The sequence below is a fragment of the Ambystoma mexicanum genome, chromosome 6p, assembly GCF_040938575.1.
Source record: "Ambystoma mexicanum isolate Mex_15411 chromosome 6p, UKY_AmexF1_1, whole genome shotgun sequence".
Taxonomy (NCBI): Eukaryota; Metazoa; Chordata; class Amphibia; order Caudata; family Ambystomatidae; genus Ambystoma; species Ambystoma mexicanum.
Genome location: NC_090935.1, coordinates 365302903 through 365329921, shown reverse-complemented (window position 1 = coordinate 365329921; position 27019 = coordinate 365302903). Strand labels below are relative to the sequence as shown.

The 27019-nt window shown below is 47.5% G+C and overlaps 1 protein-coding gene across 6 annotated transcripts in view; it reads right to left on the bottom strand.

The window, feature by feature from the left end:
- Positions 1-27019, bottom strand: part of NIPBL (NIPBL cohesin loading factor) — a 2053700-nt gene that overhangs the window by 1798060 nt on the left and 228621 nt on the right. The gene's annotated exons all lie outside the window — the stretch shown is intronic.

Sequence of the window (27019 nt, the reverse complement as noted above, 5' to 3'; positions counted from 1 at the left end):
GACAATCGGTGATAAGAAAAACACGGATTAGCAGTTATCTAGGCTATCGATTGATGCAGTGGACAGGAAGTCTGTAGGATTCCATGCACATTTACTTGAAGCAAATTACTGAGGAAAATCTATCATGGGTGTCGTCCTTACAAAGGGCAAGTTCACAGATGTTCCGAACATTTCTCAAGAACAAAACATCCAGCATGCCGGTAGAAAGTTCAAGTTGCAAGCTACTAGCCAATCGCCACCTCAATTCTATACATACACAGCACACCATTTCGTACTCGCAAATTGTACATCCTGTAAGAATATTAAATGCCCCAAGTGCAAGAAAGACCTATTAAGGTTTTGGGGTCTGATGTAAAATTTAACACATTCAAAAGGATTCAATGACCTTTATTTTGACTTTTATTCTCGACCTACGTTAAGCTGCCACTATAAAGAAAGACCAGAAAAACCTTTTCAGTAGCTGTAAATTAGAGCTTTGCAACAAAAGTGGGAACATGAGGTCAGTCTTTACATCTGGTGAGCTGCAGGTTGCAGAAACAGCATAGCTGTCTTTTGAAGATTTAGTGGGAATAGGCGAAGCAAACAGCAAGATTCTTCAAGAAAGAATCTTCCCTCTGAGCTATCTGGACTTGGTTTCAGGTGATCTGTTGTAATGGCCCAGGATGCCCATAGACAGAAAGGCAACATCCATGCAGAATTCAATATTGGAGGTCATCGTATTAGGGCACCCTAAATGCACTTTTTCAGGCATTCACTCAGGAATGTGGATTGGTATGCCTAGGAGACGCACGCACAATGGGAGTCTTTGCAGGCTCTGACAAGAGCCAATCAGGCAGAATTCACTCATGTAGTACACTCTGGGAACACCACACACAATTAGGACTAAAGGTGTAAGCAAAACCCAACCTTTGGTATAAGTTTGTACCACACACTTTTTGGTAGCGAGCTGAGCAGCCAGGCTCATCTCAAGAGGGAATGTGAGCAGTAAAGGAAGTTACACAGAAGTATCACAATCACAGTGGTTCAAGTAGACACACTCAAGGTTTCTTGGTAAAAATACTTAAACATTTACACAATCATTTAGAAAACATTCACTAGTAGAAATAAACTCAATATTAAACAGCAATACACTATAGTAACAAACTAAGTTGTAGGGACAGTTTGAGCTCCCAGAAAAAGGAGCCAAAGGGCACTTCAATTACTTTCAATAGGAGTAGAAAGGCATAGGTTTGTAAAATGGATTAGAAAACACGTTTTAGTCAAAGAAAAGGTGCAGTGTACCAGGAGGGTACGTTCAATTCAACAGGCCAGGCCAAAGTCAATAGTCTTGGGTCAAAATGTTCTTGGATAGGAAAGAACAGTTCTGGTACAGGTGGAGACGTCTTTGTAAAAGTCTTTAGAAGTAGTTTAGAAGAAAACTAATGATATGCTGGTTCACAAGCTAATTAGGCCTGCAAGTTGGGAAAGTTTCACAAACTTTCAGCCTGAGAGTTCGGATAGGACAGTACCTATCCTAATAGGATTTAGGATAGGTACAGTGTCATCCTCTCAACCGGATGGCGCAGTACCTTAAAATGAAGCAAAAAGATGTAGCTGAAGATGTTGGTTCCTGGCAGTTTCTGCAGATCTCGCTGGTTCCTGAGCCTCAGTCGTGGGGACAAGAGGGAGGACGTCGGGGGACTCCTGAACTGCGCAGGATCGTCGTCAGAGCAAACAAAATGGAGTCACTTTGGTTCAGTAGCCGTTGCTTCAGGACACAAACTGGTTTCCCTCTCCCTGTCTAAACCTTAAACAGCATTGAGACTGGTATCCAGGTGTCTTCTGAGCTGATTGGTCCCACCAACTCAAAGGAAGAAGCCATCCTTGAAGGAGCTTCTCCGTCGAATGGAGATCTGGCAATTCGGAGGTGCAGCATGGCTTCACCGGGCAAACCAACGGTGTAGTGGTTGCAAGTAGCTGTCCTCTTCCAGCTCATCTTCTGTTCTTTCGTTCCAGTGGTCGACTCTGCCTTTCAGTCCTGGAGACTCGCCTTTTGAACAGTTTTCTCCAATTCATTCCAGCCTAGCTCTCACTCACCCAGCAGGGAAGCTGTCCTTGCCGGACAGTCAGCCAGCCAATCGGCACAGTGAGTTTCGGGAACATCCTTCACTTCCTGCCCACCCCAGACACTAGACCCCATGGGCAGACTTGAGTCCTGAAGACCGCCAAAGGCTCACAAAGGGACCAAACCTGGTTTGGCGCGCAGAGTTAAACACCAGAAGGACCTTTCCACAAAGAAACAGTGAAAAAAGAGGAGTCTGTTTTTACAGAGGGGTCTTGGGAGCCATATTGAAAAATATAGCAGCCCTGATTTTTAGCTACCGGTGTTTGCGGTAGGAAAAATCATGGTTGTTCATATAAAACCACTGCCACCAGCCATTTCAATAGGAAAGAGTAGCTTTTGACAGCTACAAAGACAGAGGATACTAAGTAACCCCTCCAGCACTCTATAGGAAGATCGTGTGTGCGGGGTCTATGAATTAAAAAAGACTAGTAAACATTCTCTGGGGAAAAGTAGTTCATCCCAGAGAAGGTATTTAAACCTGGGGAAGTCCAAAGGACACCCCTGTGCCACTGCACTAAAGGTGCTGTGTGACAATAAAAAGATGATGCCTATGGAGTGATCTAAAACTCCATAATCAAAGAAAATAAACACAGAAAAACAACAGAATTAAAAGTTCAAAGTCCCAAAGGTCAGCAAAAGAGCTAGGGGTCTCTAAGGTAGAGAGGAATTAGCACCTTATGTAAATTCTTCCTAACAGCCACAGGTTGGTTCAGCTAAAGATAAGCCCCCCACCCCAACACTTTCTGGGGACAAAATGCATGCTCAATGAACACCCCATACGTGGTACCAACTAATTTATTGGAATTTATGGTCAGCACTGGTCGTACCCAGAGGGTCTCCTAGTACCTTACAAGGTACACAGTTTGACAAGTGAAAATGAAGTTACAATATATTTTCAGGATAGGAAGATTTGAACAGACAGGGGGTAGCAGGGAGTGGAGGGGCAGGGTTGTGTGTGGGAAACAGGTACATTGAGATTCTTTCGGAAAGTGGTGATGGAGTGCAATGCAGGTGTGAAGAGGTACTGTGTTGCAGACTCTGGAAGCCAACTGGGTAAATGCTTGTTTTTGTGTGCATGTTACTTTGCAGAGTGGAATGTGTAGGAGATGCTGGCTTGTCTGGTGGTTGTGAGGGTGATGGGGTTGAGTTTGTTGTGAAGGTAAGAATGTAGGGACCTTTGAAGGCAGGGTTCGAATAATGGGTAGCTGGGAGACATTTAGTTCCTGCTTGTAGTCTACAAGAGCCTGGTTAGCCTAACTCCAACAGCTACCGGGAGCTATCTTTGGCTTCTCAGGCCAACTGATGCTGAACAAACGCTTACGTGTATTTAACTCTGTGTTTGGTGCAATCTAGGAATACACCTTAGAACACATCTACATGACACTTAAAGCAGAAGGGGTCATAAATAAAATGCAAAATGATATGTTTGCATTGTGTTTGTCTGTTAGATTTGAGGAATCCTACATTCTAGCTCCTCGTTCCCCAGCAGTAGCTCCTGGTCACTTGTTAAGACTGGACACCCAGGACCTGCTTTTATCTCCTGTTTATCAAGTCTTAATTTTGATTCCTGTGTGATGAAGATTCTCTGGTATTCGGGGAGCCAGTGGACGTGCTGTGTGAAGGTTTGGGTAGGTGGAGTCTGGCTGCTGCATTTTGTATGGCTACAGGAGAAACGGGTGCCGTTGGGAGAGCTTGGAGAGCACTGGCGTAGTTCAACTTGGAGAGAACCACTGTTTGGAACGCATTGTGGAAGAGGTTGGAGAAGGAGGTCTCTGATCTTTCATAGGAGGTGTAGTTGTAGCATGCAGGTTTTGGTGATAACCGTTATGTGGTGAGTGAAGGAAAGGCAGTGTCGAGGGTAAAGCCAAGGAATTGGACAGGTGTGTAGAGAGAAATGTGTGGGTTGTCGATGTATTATTTATCCACGGGGTGAGTTTGGGTTTGTATCTAGGGGGGGGGGGGGCAGATGAGGAATTATTCTGTTTTGGAAGGGTCGAGCTTAAGTGAGTGGCAATCTAGGAGGTGATGACGGAGACAGATGAGGGTGTGGAGTTGTAGAGGGATAAGATTTGGAACTATATCAGTGCATCGTCTGCATATTGGTGGAAATGGACGTTGCGTTTAAGGGTCTGTCCAAAGGATTCCACATATAGGTTGAACAGGAGTGGCGATAGGGAGGAGCCTTGTGGGATACTGTATGTGACCAAGGTGGGGTTGGATCAAAAACGAGATTAAGTCGAGGACAGTGCCTGAGAGTTCCATCCTGTGGGCTGGTGTCAGCAAAATATATTTCAATAAATACATTTACAAATAAAAACACAAAAGGCACTAAGATACAAAAAGGTCAAATAATAACTAGCCCAACATGTATACACCCAAACATTGAACATACATATGCAGAACATTTTCAACCAACCACATGGACACCATACATGCAACACCACTGTAGCAAACTGACAGTTGCTGAACAACCCCATCAGCTAACAAATCATGTGCAGTGTCTATTCAAACATGAAAACACACTATTCTGATTTGTCAAAAGTTTGACAAGACACTTACCAATTCACACAAATTGACACCCTTTCTCGTTCTGTTGCAAACTTCATACATACCAGTGACTGCTGAAAACAATCCTATTTAGATCAAGTCTACTAACATTAACAGTAAAGTATATTGAAATTGCAAAATATTAACAGATTTTAAATTAACCATCTCAGATTTTTAACTAAAATGGACATATGTAGGATAACTAAAGGAAAGGAAACTGCTCAATGATAACTTAAACCCAATTGTGTCAACCTTAACTCCAACATCGATTTTTTGTTTGTGTCTGGGGAGGTTTTTGCAGGTATTCAGTACTTAAAAGTCAGACTTAGTAACATGAGTGACCATCTCCCATTGCTGGTGAAATGGAAGGTACCCATTAACTTGGTTAAGCAAGAGGGGTATTATAATGATTTGGTCACTAACCAACCAAAGTGTTTTGTATGGAACAGCTACAACCTAAGGGCTTTTTATTCGACCATGTTATCTTTGTTCCCCAACACTTTGTTTTGCGATTTGAAAGAAACACAATTATGTGCATTTATTAGCCAATAGCTATAATGTATGTAATGCCTAAATCTAACAAGTTCATTCATAGGCATGTCTATGACCCTGAAGTACAGAGGCAAAAAAGATTTGCAGATCTGCTTATGAGTTTACCCATAACAAATATTGTACAAAACAGCTATGTTAGAAATAGGTATAAACGATAATTAAGTTCCCATAAACAAAACCAACTACTGAAAGATGAGTAGGAAAAGCTGCCCACTAAAACCACACAGGATGTGTGGTCTCCATTAAATATGGATGAGAAATTCCAAGCAATGGCGAAAATTAATCCCATTTGAGGGTAAATCAGTGGGGCAATTTTGAAATATTTAAGCAAATATAGTAGAAACCTTGAGTACGATTAAGTTGGGCATAGAGGGTACTTGGATGGTGGAGTTAACAATAAAAGAAATTAACAAAGTTACTCACCGTAGTGACTACCTTACTCCTAGTCCATAGTCCCCTTTCCTCCATACTTGTGGACATTCCGTCCTTTGAGACTGGATCGGAGCACTTTTGATGAAAATCATCAAAATTTAAATTTTTTTTTGTCCTACTCTTTTTACGTGGGGTACTGCACGTGGCCGTATCCCTGCCCTCGTGATCTCCGCCGCGCGCATCGCACTTCAGTCCTTTTCCATCGCCAGTTCTGCGACCATTTAAGCAATAATAGAGGATACTAAGAGGGCGTATGGAGTAAAGAGGACTAGGAGTAAGGTAGTCACTACGGTGAGTAACTTTGTTATACTCCTACGTCCCGTCCCCTTTCCTCCATACTTTTGGGAGATTACCAAGCACTCCTTGCAGGAAATATGGGTGGATGGAACTTCCCTACTGAAAAAGGTTTTTAAGAACAGCCTGGCCGAATTGAGCATCGGCCCTGGAGCTCAGGTCCAAGCAGTAATGCTTACAAAAAGCTAATGGGGAAGCCCACATAGCTGCCTTGGCAATGGTTTCCCAGGGAACATATTTTTGGAAGGCATCAGCAGCCACTTTACCAAGTACAAGATGGGCATGAATGCCCTTCAGAGGTTGAAGGCCCTGAATGGTATACGCTTCTGAAACACAGGAGGCAATCCATCGGGAGATAGTAGCCTTTGAAGCAGGTTTCCCTTTTGGGTCTCGGAACGTAACAGAGTTGAGAGGAGCCAGAGTCCAGTTCTGTCCAGATAGAACTTCAGAGCTTGTCTGACATCTAAATTGTGTAATACTCTCTCTCTGCGTCTGAGGCTGGGTTCGGAATAAAGACAGGTAATGAGATCGATGGATTCAAATGAAAATCAGTCACTACTTTATGAGGGAAAGAAGGATGCGTACGGAGTACAACCTTCTACTTATGGAAGGTACGGAATAGGTGTTCCACAGACTAGGCGTGAAGCTCGCTTACACGCTTTGCCGAAGTCACTGCAATCAAAAAGGCAACCTTCCAAGAAAGGTACTTTAGATCCGTCGTAGCCATTGGCTCAAATGGTTTATGGCACAAGGCTGTCAGGACCACATTTAAATCCCACGTTGGATGGGGATTGCGTACAGGTAGAAAAAGATGCAATAAACCTGCAAAATGCCTCTTAATGACTTGGTTCGTCAAAGAAAAGGAACAGGTGTCAGTGGACAGGTAGGCAGAAATAGCCGACTAGTAAGTACTGCAAGACAAGACATTAATGCCTGAAGCAGCCAGATGAGAAATTAACGAAAGGGCCATGTCAATCGTAGCATGTCTGGGGTCTAGTTGTTTAGCTAAACACCAGTGACAAAACCAGAGCCACTTGCTCCTATACTGAGACCTTGTAGAAGACTTCCTGGCCGCTTGAATAATGCGCATATTGTCCTCGGACAGGTTAAACTGCGGTAGGGATTTAAATTCAGGCACCAGGCCACCAAGCTGAATGATTGTGGGGAGGAGTGCCACATCTGGTGATCGCACTGGTGAAGCAGGTTGGGAATCAACGGCAGTCTGATTGGAGGACAAATGGATAGATGCTGAAGTTCCGAAAACCAGAATCTGGCTGCCACCAAGGAGATATGAACGAAGAGTGCAATTTGATGCACTCCTGAGCTTGCAGAGTGGGGAAGGCATATGCCTTCATGTTGTGCCACAGAATCTCGAGAGCATCTCCTAGAGAGGAGGCCCGACACCGTTCCTGTATGCATATAGAGGAAGTTTCCGCTTGTGGCAGTCGCAAAAAGGTCCCTTTCTGGAGTGCCCCATTGGCAAAAGACATTGTAGGACTTCCATGTTCAGTTCCTACATGTAGCTGGCCACCGTCTGCCGGCTGAGTGAGTCTGCAGTTACATTGCGTTGCCCCGGAATGTGTACTGCCAGCAGCCAAATGCCGTACTGGATGGCCTATTCCCAAACCGGACTGGCAAGGTCCACAAGAGGTGGTGACTTGGTACCAACCCTGCTTGTTGATATAAAACAGACACCGAGTTGCCCGTACGGACGCGGACCACCTGATTCATGATGGATGCTTGGAAAGCTTTCAGCGCCAGAAAAGCCGCTAGGAGTTCCAAATAATCTATATGGAACTGCCTGTCCTGCGGCGTCCATAGATCAAATACCTGGAGATGATCCAGAGTTGCACCCCACCCCAGAAGTGAGGAGTGCATGGTAATCGTCACTTGTGGGCAGGGCTCCTGACAGGAGGCCCCCACTGTCAGATTGTTGGTCGAGGACCACCATAGAAGGTCCACCATCAGGCAGGATGGAACTGGAAACATCTTGGATTCCAATTCCGAAGCCTGACACCAAGAGCTTTGAAGAACTAGCTGCGTACGCCTCATTTTGAGATACGCAAGAGGAAGAGCAAGCACGCACGAGGCCATGAGGCCCAGAAGTCTCTGGAACCACCAAGCCGTCATGTGCTCTAACTGGATGAAGAGTTGTCACAAGGTAAATAGATCCGTAATCCTGTCTGCCATCAAATACACCCTGGAGTCAATCGTGTTCCAACGTAAACCCAGGAAGATCAGGTCTTGGGAGACCGTCATGGAAGATTGCCACCAATTCACAGACAGCCCAAGATGGAAAAAGAGCTGGAGGAGATACTGGAGATTGCTCAAAGCCGTCAGAGGACAAGGGCTGCGCAAGAGCCAATCGTCCAAGTACGGATACATATGAACACCCTGAAGCTGAAGGAAAGCGGAGATGACTGACATCTTCGTAAAGACATGCAGCGCCGAGCTGAGACCAAACGGGAGCACACAGAACTGGAAGTGCTCCCCTGCCGGGGAGAACCGCAGAAACCTTTGATGCGGCCTTCATATCAGGATGTGCATGTAAGCGTCCTGAAGGTCTATTACACTGAGCGAGTCGCCCTTCCGAAGAGAGGACTTTATTTGGCTGGGTGCGATTGTAAAGAAACGCACTCGTGGGGTGAGTCTGTACTCCTGCTCGCTATATGGCAGAGGAGAGGCACAGAGGACCCCAGCCAAGATTCTCTATAAGGTAGCTATGGTCGAACAATCAAGGCTTAGCTTCTCAGGAGATGATGCAGGCTGGTTCTTAAGTACAGTGTAGTCCCCAAGCACCCACAAAGGAATGTCCACACACAATTAGTTAAAACACAGTCGTTATATAAATAAGGTTCAATGTTATATACACTATCACGATAATACACTTTGTGCTCCGACAATACTAAAATTGTAAATATATACAGTTCTAGGAGGTACCACAATTACTCTGATTTCATTAAAATGCATCAAGTGTACTCAGTTCAAATAGCATACGAATCAACACAGTAAAACGATATCAACCATAGACCTAGGAGGAAGATAAGTTGGTAGAGACAATTAGCAGAATACTGAGCCCCTACCACTAGGCACAGTTCCGTTTGAGGATTCCCCCCCCAACCTGGGCAACCTGTAAAGATTCACTACAAGCCCAGTCCAGATATTGTTTATGTGAGTCTTTTCTTCTATAGTTCTGCAACGCAATGTACCTTGCGTTGTAGAGTTCTTAGTCTGGGAATCGATGGGCCCAGCTTCAGTGCGCTCCCTTTCAAGCAGGAGCTACGGGTCGTTAAACTTTCGAAATGAAGAAAGGGTGAACGTTGTTGAGGCAGCAGCTTCGGTCCTTGCGGTGCTCGTAGATGATTGATCGAAAACGTCCTACAACAGGGGATGTGTGCGGTGCACCTCGACGATGGTTCATTGCCGTAGAGAGTTAATGAAGAATTTTAGCCCAGCAAGGGCATTGAGTCGTCCGGCGTCTGGTCTTCAGGTGGCGGGAAACCCACCAGCGGATTCTCATCGGTTGTAGACGGCCTTGACTTTCTCAGGAAGGACAAAAGCGGTTGATTATGAACAAGGGAGTCCTTTGAGCAAATGTTCTTAGTCAAACGGGAGCATGGCGGCTTCAGTTGGCAACGGCGGTCGTCGACTGTGGACAGCTGTCCAGTGCTTCTCTTTGTGATTCCGCAGTGGTCCCCGTCCACGGTCGGCAGCCTTTCGGAGGTCTGTCTACCAGGGTGCTTTGGCAAAGATCAACTGGTGGACAATGGTCCCTTGTAGCTCGGGGAGAGGTCTTCTTACCAGGTCCTCTCATGGATCAGTTCTTGAAGACACAGCAGCTTTCAGATTACACGGAAGGGACCAGCGGTTCACCTTCTTCCGGCTCTGCTTCAAGAGTAAGCATCAAGTATCAACTTCAGCTTCTGAACAAATTCTAGCAGTGAGAGGCCCCCAGATATACTGTTGATCTCCCATTCATTCTGCTGGGTCACACCAACCAATCACTCAGAAGAGCATTCAGGCAGTCAGTCAGCCAGCCAATCAGGCGCACGGTGCATTCTGGCCATTCTTCTCCATCCAGACACTCGCAACACAGAATGAGGATTCGGACAAGTACTCTGCCATTCAGCACTACACACTGCATTCATACCAGTTTCAGGCAGGGCTGTCTCAGTCATTGTGTCAAACACCAGATACTAGACACCCATAACACAGAATGCGTATTCGTCACACACTCCATTCACCCAGGTCCCACCCCATGGGCGTACCTACAACATACGGTCGTTGAGAAGGCTCCAGCCAGTCTGGTCGGCACTTCCCCCACACTACCATATATGGACCTTCCACCCAACAGCCAGTCAGGGGGTAAGGGACAGATTCAGGGCTTCCAGGTACTTTGGGAAAACCAAGTTAACAGGCGATGGACGGCAAGAGGCCACGGGGGCCATCTTGTCTCCATCAGGATTCTACTGATCCCAATGACAAAGCCTGGCCATACCAAAATGGAGAACACTCAGGGCACCCATCAATTCAGCTCGGAGCTGCAACCAGCCCGTATCCTGCTCTGTGGGTCACACACAGGTGCCCAAAAACATACACTAAGAGTACAGGGTCGTACTGCCACCCATGGGTGCCATAAGGGTATCCCAAGGATCTGTTCACCAAACCAAATACAGGAAGAGCCGCACCGCAAGGAGTCCTACATGAACTGCTGCGTGGCAAACAAGTCAGAACACATGATAAAAAGCAATAAAAGACAAGGATTCAGAGGCCCTGTCCCTCTGATGCATTTCCAGCATCACAGTGATGATCTCGAGTTTCTCTTAGGGAAGGGAAGGGTTGAACTGGGAAAGGTTGAGGATGGTGCGCAGGCCAGCCTGGTTGGGTTTGGGCACCATGGACAGTCGAGAGTAGAAGCCCTCCCCTTGCTCCCTGAGGGGGAACAGGTTCCACCGCACTGAGCTCTAGAAGCTTCTGAACCTCAGCCCTGAGGGAGGGTGTCCCGATCTGTTGGAAAGGAGGGTTGAAGGGTGGGATAAGGGGACTAGGGGGGGTGGGGCAAGCGAAAACCCGCCCGAGCGATGGACAAAACCCACCGGTCTTCGGTGATGGTCTGCCACGCCTACAGATGAAACGAGATTAGTCCTCCCACCTGAGTCTCGTGCGATCGACAAAAAAGATAGTTTTGCAGATTTGTCGGCAGGGAGACTACCTGCTCCTGGAGAGGAGGCTGATGGCCGAGAGAAAAACCGACCACGTTATATTAGCTCCCGCCAGGATCAGATCGGTATTTGCTTGACAAAGTTGCAGTGGCGAGTTGGCAAAACATTTTTTTGCCCAAGGAGTCAAGAATTAAGTCTTCCTTGGAGAGAATCTGAGCTGCAGCCGTAGAGGCAGCAGAGGCCGGCTTGGATTGGAGCGTGGCCGCAGCTACCACCATCGAGGAAGGGAGCAGACAAGATGCCAAGGCTATCTCCTCGGAGGTGTGACGCCTGTAACGGGTGTCTAGTCTTATTGCAATGCAGCCCATTGTGGGGGTTTATCCCAGACCTTACGGGCCTCAGCCAAAACGTCCTCCTGGAGGAACAGACCAGTACGCTCTTGTGTGACAAGGTAAACGCTCCCGAAAGCATCCCTTCCTGCGGAGCGGGGGCCTCATCGGAATCGGGAACCCAATCCGCCGAAAACCTTTCCACAGATTGGCCCATAACCTTAGGCGGAACCGGAGTAAGGCCCACCGCCACTGTAATTCTTCCGATGCTACTTTCGATAGTCGCCGAATCGTCATGAGACAAAGGCTCCGATGACTACTCAGCAGTTGTAATACCGTCCGCGGCACTAGAGGGCCTAGCGGTCGGTTTTCCGGGTAGAGGCCTAGCCATAGTTTTCAGGCCTACTGAGGCCTTAGAAACCGTCAAAGCGTCGGACTCCCGCACTTCGATACGTGTAGGTTTTGGAGTAGCGCCCTTAGCGGATTTGGATTGCCCAGTCGCAAAACGCTGCTACGGATGCAGGGAAGGCTTTGGATATGAACGATCCGAGGGAACCAGTGAAGTTTTCGGCGGCCCTGTTGGCACTTTCGCTTTTTTCGACAAAGACATTGAAATTGGCATAGGGGTTGTGTGTTTAGTGGGATGCGCTTATACGCCCCTGTCGCCGGGTTTGGTCCCTGTAGCAAGTCCAGAGTCGAGCCTTAAAGTTTCGGGGATGGGCGTGGCAGACCTAGAAGCGTCCGCGTCAAAATCTATAACATCCGAAACGGACGTTTGGTCATCAGAAGTACCGCCGTCACTTTCAGCTTGCGTGGCAGTGGGGGAAGGGGGCTCCACGCATGACATACTGTACGCGGCCCACCACTTTACACAGAACTCCCTAAAGGTCTTAGGCCGAAGGAGATTGCACGTCGCACACCGCTTCTTATCGTGCTTTAGGGGGAGACAGGCGTTACACGTCCTGTGTTCGTCCTTCCAAGGATATCTGACCCTACAATTAGGGCAGAATCTAAAAGGAGTCCTTTCCATAGCCAAAGGGAAGGATGACCAGACCAACAGGGAAAGGAGGAAAGACATACTAAACAATATGGCCACCCCGACCCCACTCTCCCTACTGTATAGGTCAGCCAGAGGGCCCAACCATGTGAAAAAATCCAGCCGCCGGATCTTAAACGCCGAAATCCACAGCCGCAGACGATTCCCCTGTAGTCTTCGTCGAAGATGTTCTTGTTGGGTGAAGTGACTTAACGGGGAATAAACCGACAAGTCGGTAAAGATAAACAATGTCTAGTAAGAGCTCCACTATAGGGCGACTAGTTATCTGGGCGGAAAAAAACAATCTGAGGGACCTCGGCGCGTGAGGGATTTTGGGTACTACACACGTCACGATAGGGATAGTGTTACAGACACGCCTATGCCGACGTCCCCTTTCGGTCCCCGAAAGACGAGATGCAATACTCCGCGGTTACCACTGGATGTCGGACCATATGCAGAGCATGTGATTCTAAGCAGATTAGCAAGCATCAGAAAAAAGGGATATTCTATGGAGATGTGAGCACAGCATATAGAGCTATTAACAATCAATGAGGTGAATGGAAGCCCTCAGTAAATTCCACTTTTGTGGAATGGACCTCATGCAGCAAAACAAAGTTTGATAGACAGCGACTACAGAGAACAAGCACAATAATGCTGAAACAAACATTCATCAGCATGGGTTACCTATGAAGCAGATACTTGACAAATATGAAAAAGTAATTCAAACTGTAAGCCCGGTTCAAACAAACGATATCCAATAGAACTGTACAATGAAGAATTATTTTCCCATAAGAACATGGGCAGAAACCTTGGAGAATAGTAGTATACATACATACATCCACTAAGCAAGTTAGATGTCCAACACCCTAATCATGCAATGTCGATTGCGCCCAATTTAGTTCTTTGTAAACCCATTTTCCCATATTATGGAAGGCATCAGGCAATATGAGGTTATAAAATGCAGATGGTTATTAGTCATTTCAATCACTGAGCATGGTAGACCTAAACACAGAAAAGACAATGGATATTGGTAGTACAGCATTACTTGACAGTGGTCCAGACCCATTAGGGAGTATCTTATTACAGGAAGGCCATGACTGAAGCAAATGAACATAGCCTTATAGACCAAGGGAAGGGTTGTTATCACAGATCGTCTCGGGCCATAAGTTAGTGAAGTGACATTATCCCAAGTAATAACACTTCTGGAGGTCTGCAAGGTTATTTAGCACATGGTGGCAATAGCAATAGATGTCTGGGAGTTGTGATGGTGGAGTAAAACATGTTACTTTAAAAGGGAGTGAAACACACAAATTGTGTTCTTGAAATGCAGTTGTATTTTGTGATATTTAAATGCCTACTTTTCCTCAAGGTCAGCAAAACTTGGTTGAACTGGTATAGTTTTAGAATGAGCTTGCGTTAAGTGCAATATTAAAGTAAACAGGTTTTCTACAAAACGTGAGATAAGTAGGAATGTCATATTGAAAGACATCCTGCTCATAAAATAAAAAGTTACTCGCCGTAGTCAGTACACTACTTAGTCCATAGTCGCATTTCATCCATCCTTATGGGCGTCCCCAGCATGGGGATTCCTGGAACATTGTGGCAGCAGGAAATTATGTCATCCCCTTTAAACTTAGTACAACGCGTGGGGGCATGGCCCCCCCGGCCTCCAGCGCCTTACCTCAGTTCCCCTTTGACACATTTAAACCTGGCTATACTGAATTTTTAGCATTTGGCCTACGAGCAGGGGAAAGTGGGTGAGGCGTATGGAAAGAAAGGGGACTAAGGACTAGGAGCACTGTAGTCGCTATATAACTTTTTACTTGTATTTCCTGTCCTATTGCTCCCATCAATATGGGCGATTGAGGGCATGGAGGGGTTAACAGCCGCAACAAGCTCTTGAGACAAGTCTTGACCACCGGATTTGCAGCCAAAGTTGTGTAGGTCTCCATCGGCGCCAAGTAGGTGCAGCAGAAGTCCACTTTCTTGTACCTCGAATTGGGCCAAGTGTGCTGAGAAATTAGTTACTCACCGTAGTGACTAACATACTCTTAGTCCGAATCCCCTTTCCTCCATACTGTATGGGTGTCCCTTCCTAGGGGCAGGAGACAACCTTTTCCACCAGACAACCCTTCCCATTTAAATTTATAGGCGCGCAGGGGTGCGGCGCTGGGAGCATGCTTTTGGACGCCGGCTTTAAGTCAGACGCGGCCTTCAGACAGGCTGTTCTAAGGAACTTGATTGCTTAAGGAGTGTCTCCTCCCCACCCTGGGGCTACATTCAGTTGTAATCGCCCATACAGTATGGAGGAAAGGGGACGGGACGTAAAGTTACTCAGCGTAGTGACTAACGTGCTCTAATTCCCCTTTCATCCTTACGTCCCACCATCCTTCCCCCTAATACTGGTGTCATTAGGCAATGATAAATATTGTCGACGAGTCAATGGGGCCTGAGGAGTGGCGCCGGTGGGCAGAGTCAGGGTGGTGCATGCTCCCAGCGCCGCACCCTTGCGCGCCTCTAAATTTAAATGGGAAGAAGGTTTTTCTGGTGAAAAAGGTTCCGCCTCCCGTCCCTAGTAATGGACGCCCATACAGAATGGAGGAAAGGGGACGGGACGTAAGAGTACGAATGGACATTGTCCACAGAACAGAAGAGGGAGTCTATCCCTCACACCCATGCCCAGTGACAGAACCGTCACCACTTGCTTTTATATTGTGCACGGATAGACTGCTTTCTAGCTTCCTGAATTGTGTCCCAGTGGTCAGCCGACAAACAAGCTTGGATAATCTTCAGCTGGTCAGGAGCCAAGCTGCTATGACTAGCATGGCTGGACCCGGTTGTTATACTGTGCCCCCGCACCTCTGTGAGTAAGGAAGCTCCCTTTGCTGATCGGCAGCGGAACTAGGTCCTGAGCTTGAGAAGGTCTGAAAACCAGGGCCTCAGTGGCCAATGCAGGGCTATAAGAAGCCCGCAGCCCAGAGTCGCCCTGAACTTGTGGAGAAGCCTCTGGAGCAGCAGAGGAGGGGAAAGGTGTAACAGTTGAGGATGTTCCAGGAGAGCTGGAACGCATCACCCAGGGACCCCGGGCCACAACATGTCCATGATGCAACAGCAAATAGGTCGACACATGGCCTGCCCCACAGGAGAAATTCCCATTCGTATGTGTTGGAGCCCAACCTGGGGGCTTCCACATTGCTGTCCCCAGAAGATTGACTGCTCCGAATCAGATGCTGAGACAGAGCCAATTCCCTGATCAAGACCACCTTTATTGAGTGACCTGGTTCCCTCCTGCTTGTTCAGGTAAAACAAACAGTTTTTGAAATGTCGGTTCTGACAAGCACCAACCTGCCTGCAATTAAGGGAAGAAAAGCGGAGCGCCAAGCACACTGTCTTGAGCTCCAGCAGATTGATGTGGGTGCTGGCCTCCTCCCTGGACCACAAGTCTTCAATGGAATAAGCCTCCAATGTCGCCCCCAGCTGTGTAGGGACAAGTCTGATCATCACCAAAGAGGGCTCCGGAGAAGCAAATGGGGCACCCTTGCCCCATTGAAGTAGAGGAGCCGCCAGTGTAAATGTGGATGAAGAGTAGATGGAGTTAATAGTCTGACTGTGAACCCGTTTCAGGGTCCCACGAGACAGCCAAGTGCAGCTGGAGACGTCTCATCTTGAGCCTGGCGTGTATTTTTTTGTATTAGTTTATTATTTGTATTGCGCACCAAACCCTGCGGTAATTAGAAGCGATAGACTTAGAGGTTACATACATAATATGGTGGGCAGATTACAATCAAGTGAGGAGCAACAAAAAAAAGGGACCCAGGTTACAGCTAGGTCAGATAAAAGAGGTAATGTACAATAGTGTAACTAGACAGGAGAAGAGCAGTAACAGTTAGACAGTGGTCAGAAACATAATGACAGCCTCCTAGTGAGGAGGCTTGCTGAACAGACAATTTTTATACTGGTTTTGAAGGTGAGGAAGTATGGTTCCTGTCGTCAAAGAGGGATTGGGATGGAGTTCCATCGTTTGGCAGCTTGGACTGGGAAGCTTGCTCCTACGGCTGTTTTTAGATTGAACCTTGGTACCACCAGGTTGTGGGAGTGAGTAGATCTGGCGGTGCGTGTAGGTTGGTGTTTACAGATTTTGTTAGCCAGGTATTTCGGGGCTGAATTTGTGAGGCATTTGTGCGTGATGGCCAGGGTGCTTAGTGTGATTCTGTCACGACGGGTAGCCATTTTGTATTTTGTCTTTGGATGGATATACGACAGGATCTGGGAAGACTAGGATCTGGGAAGACTAAGTGCTCCTCTCAGAGTTATTCTGGAGTACCTGGAGTCTGTTTAGATGGTGTTCAGAAGAACCAAGAAATAATGTGTTGCAATAAAGTTTAGATAAAGCAAGTGCTCTGGCCAACGTTAGGCAGCTGATTGTAAAAAGTAAGATTTACAGCTGTAGATCAGTTTATTAGTGTAGGCCGTGTGGAATCGTAAGGACACATGAGGCCGGAAGCCCCAGCAAGTGCTGAAACCACCACACTGACTACGAGGAGTTGTGAAGAAAATCGAACACCACTTTTCAGTTTGACACCAGCATTTCGGGAGTAGGGAAGACCCTCTGAGCAACACTATCCCACCCAACTGCCAGCACCTGTAGGGACTGAGAGTGGATGAACTGGGATTTCGTCTGGTTGAGCGAAAACCCTAACTGGCAGAGCACATCTGCCAGCCTCTGGAACAAATGGAGGGACCCCTGCGGGGAATTAGACCTCACAAACCAGTCACCCAGGCAAGGATGCAGGGAATGGAGGCTCACCACCGTGGTCATTAACTTGGTGCAGACACTGGCACAGAAATGAGGACAAACGGCAGAACCTTGGACTGAAAGTGGTGCGACATGATCATGCACCACAGAAGTAGTCTGTGTGGTTAAAAGATGGGGACGTGCAGATCTGCAACCTTTAGGTCTAGGGAACACATCCAGGAATCTGGAGCTTGAAAGGAACAAGACAAAGGACACCATGATGACTAAAGGTCATAATAGCACACAGGTCTTCAGAACCATGCTACCTAATGTTAGATCTGCAGTGTAGCGTGCAATAGAGAACCACAAGCTAATTGTGTCACAGGATTTGAACTGTATTTTCCTGACTGAACCATTGTTTAATGAAGCCTCACATGCCATGTATCGCCTCCTTGTTCCTCAAGGAAATTTGATATAAACTTAATAGAATTGGAAAAAGAGGAGGTGGTATAGCAGCAATGATCAGTGCACTTCTTAAATTATCACATATGCAAACTTTAGAATGGGACGATGATACCCAGATAGGACATGCATGTATGGAGTGCACCCCAAATAGAACTATAAAAATCCTGCTTGGATATCAACCATCTGGCCCAGCACAGGCTTTTTTGGATAATCTAGATTTTTTTCCTGACAAATATGGGTAGTAAGCATGATGAGCGGTTAGGTTTGGGCGATTTTAACATATGGGCTGAGGATATGACAACAGACGTAAAGGAATTAATGGGGATCCTGGATGCACGTGCTATGGAACTTTTAGTCTCATCCTCCTCACAGGGTCAGGGTCACTGTTTGGATGTCCTGATATATAGAGGGGAGATAATAAAGTTTTGAGATACAATCCCAATTTCATGGACAGACCACTATGCCAGACTATTTGATCTGATACTGCCCGTAAAAAACCCGAAGGAGCCTATAAATCCTTGGACTGGTCAGTATTGCAAGCCCAAGGATTTGTTGAAGATTTCAGGGGAGGATTTGAAAAACACTCTTGCCCAAATTGATGAGGACCTGCCATGCGTGTGTTTTTTTTTTCAATATAGGTACGGAGATTATGGATAGAGTTTGTAATGAACAGGCCCCCCCTCCAACAAAAAATGGCCAGGAAATCCACCAGTCCCTGGTTTTCATCAGCTCTAGTTAAAAAAAAAAAAAAGGGGACAGTTGAGATTGGTGGAGAAAAGAAATTGAGAAAAAGAGGGAGCAATTTAGATCAGGTTAAGAGCACTCTAAGGGAATATAGAAAGGCCATTTTTGAGGCCAAATCCAAGTTTATGATTGGGAAAATGGATAAGGTTATGAATAGGCCCCGTGAACTGTGCACAGTGATTTCCCAGCTAGCAAATCCTGGGTGCGCCTCGGCAGCACCAGTAACAGCACAAGCACAGGCCGACGCCTTCAAACAATTCTTCCTAAATAAAACTGAGCTGATACAAGGAAAGATTGCGGACGTTAAATTGAGGAATCTCCAAGAAGATCAGGGGACGATAGAGCCAACTAGCTTAAAGGGCATGGGGTTCAAGAAACCATTCGTATTTAACAAAACTGCTGCTGAAAGGGGGATCGTCGGGGCAGATATTGAGGACAGTCAGAAGCCTTTTTCCTTTACGGAAGTGTCGGAGGAGAGGATTTGCACATTACTCTCTAGTTTAAAGGCAACCAATGATGCATTGTTTACCATCTCATCTTCTGTTGCTAAGCGAGTGGCCACAAACATTGCCCCATTCATCACAAAGTTTGTCAATAAATCCCTTACATCAGGTGTAGTACCACAAACTTTGAAGAAAGCTGTGGTAACCCAATTGCAAAAAATGAAAAACAAATAAAAAAATAAAAGACAACTTAGACCCCAGAAGACCAGTAGCAGGGCTGCTCTGGCCTGCAAAGATTCTGGAGAAAGTTGTGGTGTCCCAGCTACAGGAACACGTGGAACAAGAGAATCTCCTGGACACTACAATCCGGTTTTCAACCCGGTTTTGGGATGGAGACAGCATTGCTGACGGTCTGGGATGATCTATTGGACACGGCGGACCAGGGGGACATGGCCTTGTTGATCATGTTAGACCTGTCTGCCACCTTCGATACGGTAGACTACGTGATCCTGTTAAAACGCTTGAGGGAGGTAGGAGGCGTAACGCAAGAAGCGTGTCAATGGTTTGAATCTTTTCTCGCCAGAAGAGAACAAAGAGTTTGGCTTGGAGACTTCCAATCAGACTATGCTATTAAAATGTGGAGTCCCACAGGGGTCCTCACTCTCCCCTCTGCTTTTTAAATTTGTATATTAAACTGCTCATGGACATACTGAGGAAGAACTGCATACAGTTTCACTCTTATGCGGACGATACTCAGGTGTTCGTGAAGATACAGAATTCAGAGGATACATTTGAGTTGGTGGAAAAATGTCTACAAGAAGTACAAAATGCATTAACAAAACAGCACTGATCTACTTATCAGATCAAATCAAAAGTTACGTCTCAACATGGCAATTGTGCTCAGTTGTCAAGAACCTGCTCCAAATACCACGTACTAGGTGCGTGACTAAAGGGGATCGCAGATTTGGGGCCTATGGTCCCAGACTATGGAACAAACTACTGCGAGCGAGATGCGAGATGAAAACCCTCCCTACATTCCACAAGGCTGTTAAGACCTACCTGTTCTGCTAGAGATGGGATACAAAGGATATACAACTAACATCATGATAGTTAGTATATGGCAAGATGAATATTATTTTATACAGCAGTGCCCAAATAGGATCTAGTTCATCAAGTGCGCAATATAAATTCCTCAAATTCAAAGATTCTCCTGCAACTAGTGAATCGACAAGCTGAGGGGGCATTATCATCCGGAAGCGATCGAGGGATAGGGACAGGTAGATGAGGTCCAGGAGTACCCTCAGCCGAGCATGGTTGTATTTTAGTACCTAAAAAAATAAAATCAGAAAATCTGCTGGCGGAGCGCTGGCATGTTCAACAGTTTCAGGATCTCCCACAGTAAAGCTGGAGAGCCTATTTGCAGCAGCAGCAGCGGTGAACAGGGATTTGGGTGGGGGGAATATGAAGACTCAACCCCGCTGAGACAATCGTGAGGAGCCAAGGGTTTGAGAACATGTGCATCCATGCCTCAATGAACAGAGTCAGATGACCACCAACAGGAGAGCTGTGGTTCTGACTCACTTCATTGCTTCTTCCCATCAGAGGTCGGACTGCAAGAGAAGCCCCTTGTGCTGCATTGCTGCTACAGCCTGTGTACACTGCGCGTCTGTGTATGGTGTGTCTCCTCAAAAAGCCTTCTACTGAATCTTCCTGTCCAGCAAACTACTGACCTATTTCTATTACCCACTTCCTGGGCAAACTCTTGGAGAAGCTGGCCATCTCTCAGTTTATCCACCACACTGAATCTGTTGGTTGTGTCCACAACCACCAGTCTGGCTTCAGAGCTGCCAGAGGCACAGAAACTGCTCTCCTGACTACCTGTGAAGACTTGCTCTCTAATCTCGATTCCAGCTCTTCCTCCCTTCTCATCTTTCTTGACCTTTCCTCTTCCTTTCATACAGTCAGTCATGCCACCCTGATAAATCGGCTCTCTGATACCCTTGGCATCACGGACCTAGCTCTGGACCGGTTGACCACCTTCCTCTCGGACCAACCTTCCCAGGTTCAACTGGGCTCTTTTCTCTCCACCCTATTACTTTCCACATGTGGTGGCCCTCAGGCTCTATCCTCTCGCCTTGGCTTTTCAACAGCTACCTAGCCACTCTAGCTCATTTGATCTTTCCCTTCTATCCTAACTTCCAGTTATATGTATATGACACGCAGCTCTCCTTAAAGCTTCCTCCCTCTGGCTGCTCCTCTGCCTCCCTCATTCCTTACTGCCGGTCTGCTAGTCAGGCACGATGCACTGCTAAATATCTATGCCTTAATTCCAGTAATACAGAGATCCTTCTCATCGGGACCCCTGGTCCCTCTTTCACTCCCACACTCTGGTCGCCCTCCATGGGCTCCCTACCTTCACCATCCAGTGAAGCAAAGAACTCTTCTGGTTTGCGCCTCACATCACGGACCTGGACAAGGTGGTCTACTTTCAGCTGCACCTCCTCAGAGGCATTCTCCCTTTCCTCACCTTCCCCCAGAAACTCAAATGTCTCCAGAGCTATGGCCCTCTCCAGGCTGGATTATTGCAACAGCGTCTACCTCAATCTGCACAAAACCTCCCTACGCCCCCTTGAACTAATCCAGAACAGTACTGCAAGACTTCTCCTTGGTCTCAAGCTCAGGGACCACATCCCTCCAGCCCTAAAAACGCCCCACTGAATGTCGGCAGAAAATCGGGTGGAATGCATCCATGCAGTACTCCGCATTTGCACCCCAACACACATACCCCTTCTAGCTGTGTCTATATGGGTCACAGCGGACTCCATAACATCTTGTGCAACAGTCCTGGCCTTGAAGGCAGCTTGTTCTTCCAGTGGAAGGTCAGGAAGAAAATCCCTAATTTCCCTCCACAACTTCTGATTAGTGGGCGACAAGTCACACCTCCACGTTTGCCTGCTGAAGTTTGAGCTTGGCATTAATGTAAATTTCCTGCCGAAGGACTATAGTAACTTGTCCTCCTTGGAGGGACGATTCGCAAAAGACAAGGACCCTGAAGGCTCAGAGTATTAAGAGGCCACTGCTACCACCGACTAACGCGGCTGGGGGTACGCAGAGAGCAGCACCGGATCCTTCTCCATTTGCCGAAAACGACCATTGATAATACGATTATTAATTTGGGAATTGATCCCCAGCTTCTCCCATACCTTCGAGGTGACAGAAAGGCCATCCTTTTGAAAAGGAATGCAGGACCTGCTGGCTGATATGATAGCCAATACCTCAGCCAACACTCCTGGCTTCTGCTGATCCTTTTCTGACTAGGGGATCCCCAAATATCCTGCCAAACCCTGAAGCCGATCATGGAAAGCCTTGACAGAGGCAGAAGCTTCAGACTCTTCTGTATCGTCAGTCTCGTCTTGAGCCTAGGAGGGAACCTGCACCCCACTGATCCCCTTGAGGGCTTGTGCCCTCGACGGGCAGGCCCTGTACAGACAGGCATGAGGCAGCAGAGCAGGAGTAGGCTGCGGGGCAGAGGGGCAGGAACGCAGCAGCCAATGGGACGGGGGCAGCCAGTGGTTGTGGTGGAGGCCCCAGTGGGTGAGGCCAGGGAGGCAACATCTGGGGCACCACGTCCCGGATAAGATCCTTAAGTTAACTCGCCATCTGTTGTGACCGCATAAGCAATAGGAACAACTCGAAAAAGTGATCCTCACACACCGCCTGGCTCTGGCGGGAGCCTGGCCCTCCGACGAACTGGGAACTTGTGGGTGTTCTCAGACCCCTGGGGCACTAGACAGACTGGAAGGTTCAGGGACTCTTGAGGACTGTAACGGGTAGCACCATGGTTGACTGGCATAATGGTTAACCCTGTAGTGTCCAATCGACCACGGCCTGCCTACCCCAGCAGGGGAGGGGCTGAAGCCAGCTGCGCGTCCCACTGCGAAGCGAGACTGAGTTTGACGGTCTTGGAGGAAGAGCTGGGGTTCGAAGGCTCCTCTTGGAGACTGCATTGGGTGCGGTCCTCTTGAGCTGAGTCCGGCCGGGAAAGCAGTGCCACATGCTTGGCTGCCATTTTGGGGTCCGGTGCCAAAGTTGAGGAATGCTTGGGGCCTCCACATGGAGAGGCCCTGACCATGCCTCAAGGACCTCGGATTGGGCTCCGGGAGGTTTGACACCCTCCGACGTGGACACACTACCTCGGAGAGGGCTCCAGTAGCCCCCCTGCCTTGGCTTTAAGCACTGGTGTCTACCTCTGAAAGAAAAGTTTGAAGGGCCCCTCCCAGGATGCTTTGTTGAAAAGGTGACTAACCTTGTCGTGCCATGATGCTTTGGAGACAAAGTCCATCAGATATCCAGGCGACGAAGTGTTGAAAGGGCAAGGGCGCCGCACGCGTCCCAAGGGTGGTTGGATACCAGTCACTCCAAGAAAAGTACATCGGGTTCCGATGCTGGGAAGGAATGGTCGCATGAAGTGCTTGTGGAGAAGCCTCCCGCGACCTGCATGTGCTGGGGAAGTCAAGGCACAGAAGGGAGGTAAGATTGAAGAAAAAAAAAAAAGCACAGAGAAACGCGCAGAGCTAGCTAGCTGCCAGGTCCGTTCCTGTCCGAGTGGTAAAAGGGACTGAGGTGAGGCGCTGGAGGGCAGTGCCTAGTGGGCTTGCATACACCCAGTGCCACACACCCCACGAGCTACACTAAATTTAAAGGGGAACCTAATTTTACACTGTCAACCCATGCTTGAGGACACCCCTAAGGATTGCGGAAAGGGCACGGGAGGTACTAGTATTTATTATTGGTTTTATAATGCAGACAGCGTCTTTCTGTTGATTACCTGGCTGGTTCTGAAGTCAAAATGTCAGGAATGCCATCAAACCTATATAGTCCGGTAAAATGTTTCATCAGGAACCCAGTTGCTCACAAAAAGAAATAAGGTTCCAAATTAATCATTGCCAGATTATTCTGAAACACTGGAGTATTTTACAACATGTCAGACTTCTGAATTGTTCAATAGGCCAAAGGTTTTGCATATAAGAACCATATGTCCATTAGTAATACGTTGATTGGGTGCAGAATGTGATGTACTTTAACAATGCCACACTGTAGCGCAACTTCAATTTGTCTTGGAATATCTTACGACTATTTCAACAACATACTTTCCGTGACCTTTTCAAGACGGCGGCTCCCTGAGTCTATTGCAATTCCTTTGAGTGACGCCGGCCCTGGCTTGGAGACGCTAGTCTGCTGCACCCACTATTTGGCAACGGTCCACCTCTGTTTCTATGCACATGCTTGTCCGTGACAATGTATGTTTGAAGTTTATCGTGTATATGCAGTGTTAGAACTGTTTATTAAGCTGTGCTTTAGACAGTTCTGTAAAGTTTAGATTTATCATTTTTCTTGTGTGTAGCAATTGTGGGGGAGCCTGCGATCGTTAAACGACACAGGTACTCAGGTTATTGGCTATCACTTTACCGTTTTGTGGGCTCTTTGGGCCATTACCAGTGACAGATGTGTTATTTTCTTACAGTAAACAGTTTACAAATGGGACACCGACTGGCTTGTAATACAATTGATATGTTCTATGAGGCTGCTTGGGACATTGAGGTATTGAATGATCACAACTGGGTTTAATGAGGTTAGAGGTTGTGTTCTGTCCTATTTTTGAATGAGGATATGGTTTACTATGGGTCATTGTAAAATACAGACAGGTAACTACGCTTTGTTATTTGCATGAAGCTTAGGAGAGCTTGCCCCTGAAGAGAGATTTCCCCAAAACCAGGGGCATCCAGGTTTTTATTGCAAATGTCTGTTTAGATGCCATTTGCAAGGCAGCTACTTGGAGTTCCATACATGCCTTTAAACAGCATTACTGTCTGGACAATCATTCCAAATAAGATTCACAGGTGGGATCATCTGTATTAAAAATAAGTTACTCACTGTAGTGACTACCAAACTCCTAGTCCATAGTCCCCTTTCCTCCATACTGTACGGGCGTCCCTCGCTAGGCAAGGGAAAAGGAACCTTTTTAACCAGAAAAAATAGTCTTCCCTTTAAATTTAGATGCGCGTGGCCCTGGGGGCATGTGTTCCCTTACTCTGCTCCCACTCCCCTTGGTGCTGCTCCTCAGTCCCCTTTGCCGCAACGACAATATTAGGATTGCCTGATGACGCTGATTGTTACAGCGGAGGATGGGACATAGGTAAGAAAGGCGATTATGAACTAGGAGTATGTTCGTCACTACGGTGAGTAACTTATCACTCCTACGTCCTGTCCCCCTTCCTCCATACTGTATGGGCGATTACAACTGAATGCAGCCCTGGGGAGAAGAGATGCCCCTCTAAGAAAACAAGTTCAGTACCGCCTGGCCAAATGCAGTGTTCGATCTGGCACTGGCATCCAAGAAGTAGTGTTTGTAAAAGGCCGATGGGGAAGCCCAAATAGCCGCTTTGCTGATTATATTCCATTAAAAGGTGCATCGGGAAAGCCACTGCCATGGCCTTGGTTCGGATGGCTGGGCATGCATGTTTGCTGGCAAGGGCCTGTGCTGCCCGTCGTATGCCTCCTTGATGACCATAACCATCCACCTTGCTATGGAAGTCTTGGAGGCTTGACAGCCTGGTTTTGATCTGCCAAAAGTGATGAACAAGGAATCCGATTTACAGAAGCTTTTTGTCCTGCCCAGATAGAACCTTAGAGCATGCCCGACATCCAGACAGTGCAATACCTTCTGAGCCTCATCCTTTAGATCCGCAAAGAATGTTGGGAGTACCATCTCCTTGTTAATGTGAAAGCAAGAAACAACCTTAGCAAGAAAGGCAGGATGCGTTCTGAGCAACACCTTATCCCAGTGAAACGTGGTGTAGGGCTCTGAGGCCACCACAGCCTGAATTTCACTCATCCGAGAATGCTGAAATAAGGCCAACTAGAACAGCCTTCTTAATCGTAACCAGCCTGATGTCTGCGGACGCCATGGGTTCGAAGGGCTTTTGTGCCAGGGTGCCCAACACCATGTTAAGGTCCCAGACCGGATATGGACGTTTCACAGGAGGATATAATCTGGTGAGGCCCGCTGAGTGCCTTTTAACCATCAGATTGGAAGAGAAGATGCCGTCCTCTGAATTCTTGTAGGCCCCTATGGCCGCCGGATACATGCAGCAGGTGTCTGCCTGCACAGCTGAGTGCAGAGAAGGATTACACATCGTCCAGTGAGCATGTTAGAGAATCAATCTTGTTTGTCTTGGCCCAGAGGCAGAACCTGGTCCACTTACTTCTGTACCGACTCCTGTGGAGTCGCTTTTTGCCACCTGTATGATAGCCAGGATGTGCTGTGACAAGTGTAGATGTTTCAGTGTCACCTGTTCAGGAAACAAGCTGCCAGGGCTAACTTCTGTGGAGCGGGATGAACGACTGCCCCCCTGCTGAGAGTGTAGATGTGCTGGACCCAGCAGGTGGTGTAATGGCGGTTGGTCCGACAGCCGGAGGAGCTCTGAGAACCAAGGTCTTGCCAGCAAACATGGTGCTGTCAGGATGAGACAAAGGCCCTAACTCCCTGACCTTGCAGAGCACCCTGTGAACCAGAGGAGTAGGAGGAAAAGCATACGCATTCATGCCGTGCCTCGGGATCAGCAACACATCCCCCAAAGATCCCCTGCCTTTCCCCAGCCAAGAAGCAAACTGAGGGCACTTCCTATTCATGGTGGCGATTAGGTCTACCTGAGGGTGACCCCACGTGTCGAAGATCCCCGTCAGGACTGCTTCATTCAACTGCCACTCGTAGTCGATCCCCAGCCTGCTGAGCCTGTCCACCTTCCAAGTTGGACTCCCCCGGCAGATGGACTGCTAAGTGAACGTTGTTCGACAGGTGCCCACTCCCAAATGTCGATGGACAGCCGCCAGAGCGGAGGGAACCTGGTACCTCCCTGCTTATTGATGTAATACATGCAGGTGGAGCCATCTGTATGGATGCAGACAAACTTGCTGTTGACCATAGGGAGGAATGCTTTTAGGGCCAGCCAGATGGCCATCATCTGAAGCCAGTTCGGTTATGTTAAAGGTACTTATATAGCGCACCGTCACCAACGGACTTGGTCCTAAGGTGCTCTGGCGGATCTGTAAACAGGAAGGAGGGCTGGTAGGGTTAGTCGGGAGGAGGGGAGTAGGAGAGTGGGAGAGGTGGTGT